Source organism: Branchiostoma floridae, chromosome 8 (assembly GCF_000003815.2).
Source record: "Branchiostoma floridae strain S238N-H82 chromosome 8, Bfl_VNyyK, whole genome shotgun sequence".
Lineage (NCBI taxonomy): Eukaryota > Metazoa > Chordata > Leptocardii > Amphioxiformes > Branchiostomatidae > Branchiostoma > Branchiostoma floridae.
Window position 1 is genome coordinate 22,785,713 of NC_049986.1, and position 4,404 is coordinate 22,790,116.

Sequence of the window (4,404 nt, forward strand, 5' to 3'; positions counted from 1 at the left end):
TCTAACTCACGACCTACCGACTGCAAGGCGACTACTCTACCGACTCGCTCTTGCACCGGTTGTAATGACTGCGATGTCAACTACCGAAAGTCAACGGATCAATAAGAAGGGGTCCCCAGTCTGTCACTTGCAGGATGGATCGTGCGGGTGGTCGACGTCGTGGCCTTGAACGGTGAAAGGTCGAATTGTACTCGGGATCAAAACGTCTTTGAAGTAGTCGTTGAAGCGCCATGATTGAACACACGTGCAGTCAGAGATTCCAAGTGGTTCGATATCTGTGTGCTGACTGTTTTTTGAAGCAGCTATCATGTTGAACATCTTTCATCTACATCATGAGTAGTGCGTTAGACAAACACACACATATTATTGAATTATATGATATTGTAGCAAATGACTTTGAATGGGAGTTGGCTGCATATTTTCCACTAAATTGAGTCATATAACCTGATACAAAATTCTGTGCTTAGTTTAGGAAAATGTGAATATTATGTTCAAGATGTTATCAGCCTAAAGTAAGTTTACAGTTTGCCCAGAGATCAGTCAAAACTCTTCAAATTCTTGCGATGACATTTTTAGAACTCTCGCCCACGGGATGGAAATGCTGTCTCTTATAATTAGGTTATCGCAAAACCATAGACATATGGTTTTGGGGTAAAGTAGATACCGCACCCTTCGAACACTTATGTATCCATCGAACCTAGTTTAACCCACATCATCATCATCATAATTTGTCATCCGAGGTGCAGCAAGTAAAAGTTTGACTTCCAGTACAGTCTGTCTTTCATCGCTGCGAGAAGTTCCAGGCCATCCTGACCAGTTTCTGACTCAATAATTACACATCATACGACACTTATCTTAGATGCATAAGTTGAGGCAGAGAGGGTAGAATTAATAACATTGAAACCGTGAATTTTGTCATCATGAGAGTGATGGGGGTCACAGTGGGGACGTACTGCTGGAGAATACATATTGCGCCCGACACGCCGGCTAAAGCCTGGTTTAGTCACCCCATAAGGACGCTTCTGCCACTTTCTTCAGGAGTACGTCCAAAGTAATTTACACACATCAAACCAAACGACATGATGTGACCCCATTTCTGACTGCACATGCAGGCTAAAGCTTGGTGTAGTCACCATATAAGGACGCTTCTGCCACTTTCCTTAGGAGTATGTCCAAAGTAATCTCCTCACATGAAACAAAACGACATGATGTGCCCCCGTTTCTGACTGCGAAATGGCAAATTTACAAGCCTCGGCCGCCACAAATGAAATGACTATGTAACCGTACTATGTCTCATAGGCTTATGGAGTCCATTGTCATACCCATCAGAATAACTCGATATTTTCGGCCCGTCGTTGGAGTAGGTTGGATCGACTGACGCCAGGGCTCCAAATATTATTACCTGCACCAGACAAACTTTAGTAAAGATCAAAAAGTATACATCATACTAGAATTGTCCAGGAACCATTGCTATTTTTCTTTTATACTTAAATAGGTGGTAACAGTCAATGCAGCTAATAACAAACCATGATATACACCTACATCATAGGACATTTACGTATAAGAACCCAGTACATGTACCAGTGCAGACTATGTGCAGGTAGACACCAGGAACACCTGCACAGCTCCAATTTTAGATGAAATAACCTGAATATGCAGGTGGTATTTCGAGCCCTGGACTTTAACATATGGACCCTTCTTTCAGTCGGGTGGCAAGTTGTGTAACGACCAGACCCCCCCAGGGAATGTTTCAGCGAACTGCCATGGCCCAAATCGACCCAAGCGGATTTATTATCTTAGAGACCTCCATACTGTAGTGATAGCATATGCTCCCGGGCCACTCTCTGATGATAGCATGATATCGCTAAGATCTACTTATTACTTTGCTGCATCTAGAAAGGTTGCTCCGTATTCTTCCCCGAGGGGCTGTACAACGTGCATTCATTCCACGTGTACTAAGTCAATACTTTCAAATTTACGAACTTTCATCTCTAAACAAGGAGGTTAGATAAGGCCATATGACTTGAGTGGTATAAGCTGTACCTGTAATAATGTCTGCTATGTTAACAAACAATTAGGGGCTGTAAAGTGTATGATGATTCATGAACAACATTATAGTCTTTAATTCACTAAAGCAGTCATACAAACATAATAGTATCCATTTGCGTCATTGGCATTAATATATTACGTTTCCACGTTTTGTTATCCACACATGCTGGCCGCACAAATTCGGTATACCTATTATTGAAATCGCAAAGAAAAGAACACAATGACTGCAGACACAACCGGACATATCTTAAGAGATATCATCAGGCAGGCACTATCTACACTCTCACAGCTTGATGAACTTGAGTTTACCTGTATCGAAAATTAGCCATTGTAACAATTCTTCTTGTACCTTTAAGATATAAGCCTGTACAAGGTATGACCACAAATACAGTGGAAGCACCACAGGAGCTCAGGCAGAATTTTCTTTAATTTTTCATAAATGTAGAGGGCTTTAATAACGAAAACGAAATAGGCACACAGACATTACGATGATTACACACATTGTTATCATCTAGCTGTAACAGAATCCAAAATAATAAGGGAAAATCTATTTTATTCCCTTTTTTTAAACTTGGAAATGGAAAAATGAAGCTTCATATTTAACTAAAATGCAGCCGTCTTGGCTAGTTATCTGGAAATTGAAGACATCCGTTCACGACGTATTGAGTCATCTGACTCATGCAAGGATCGAATTATACAGCCGTGTTGGCTTGATTTACTCAGTTTGAAGGGGAAGATTTGAGTCATGTGACTCAAGCTTGGGAATCTGAGGCATATGACTCGTTCTATGGGATTTAGAGTCATATGACTCAAGCCTTGTCGTCAGAGTCACATGACTCAAGCCTTGTCTTCAGAGTCACATGACTCAAGCTTGGTTTCAAGAGTCATATGACTCAAGCTTGGTTTGAAGAGTCATATGACTCCAGCCTTGGAATCTGAGTCATATGACTCAAGCCTGGTATTCAGAGTCACACGACTCCAGCCTGGTATTTTGAGTCACATGACTCAAGTCTTGTATTTAGAGTCACATGACTCAAGCTTGGTTTTAAGAGTCATGTGACTCCAGCCTGAGAATCTGAGGCATGTTACTCAAGTGAAGAAATATGAACATATGGGTCAGGTGACTTAACTTGGGGCTAAGAGTTCTAAGTATAAGAACGGTAGTAAGTGCAATGATTCACATCACTTAAAATGAAAACGTATCAAATTTATTCCTAATTTTTGATACAGGGTACACATAGAGAGCGTGCACAATGGGTTTAACTTTTGCATAATGGATTTACGACATCTCCCAACTTGAGCGCTTTCGACTAGCTGAAGTAGATTTTGACCTCTCACCCCTGGAAAAAAGCCTATAATGCTTCAGCTACAGTTAAGAAAGACGATGATTTCCACCACAACCCTACAAATGCAGTGGGCACTTTCTTCCAAACAAAAGTGGTTATGTTTTACCCAAGTTGCATCCACATGCTTTAAATATATCTGTATAGTGTAACAAGGTAGACTCATCTCATAATGTAAGAAATGCCCATAAACTGTAACTTTGTTTTGTTTACAATAAATCTAATCTAATTATAAAACATAAAGCAGCTAACAATACCAAGGAAAATGAGTTCCCAGTCGAGAAAGTCGATATGGCAAACATATCTTCAACAAGTTAAATTTTAAAAGAAAACTACAAAACCTCAAGCCCTATATCTATTAGTAAATTAACAATACGATCAATACAGGGGGCAAAAAGAAACATTGCAGGTACTAACTCAGGGTCTCCACAGAAGATCAAACACTAATCTATCCGAGATCTACCATAACTCCAAACTTTGTTTTAGTTCAGAATCCTTCTGCGTGCAGCCCTCGAAGTTGTTCTTGGAGCTGCAACATTTGTCCCTGATACCGTGATCTGTGAAAAAAATAGGAGTGCTGTTAGCAATAAAATCAAGTTTAGTGTCAGTCGGTTTATATCCAATGAAATGATTGAAGCTCGTAACACATGCTAAAGATGGCATAAAGGTCGCAAACAATAAGTTTTAGGAATTTCAGGGGCATAGCTTTCTTGCTTGTAGGTTAAAAAGCCAAGACTATCATGCTGAAGAGTAACACTTGCAACAAATCTCAGTAGACATTATACAGGATTTCCACATTCCGTTAATCATGATTTCATATTATCATGTAAATATATGTAGTATCAGATTATAAGGATAGTTTTATCAACAGGTCCATCAAGTATCCGTCACCTCTGGGTTCTCTTGCTCTTTCTCCAGCAAGGCTCTCACGTCATCAGGGACAGCCGACTCCTCGTCGTCACAGTTTTGTTCCACGTACTGTGGAAGCATGGTCAGGACCCATCCTGTCCCA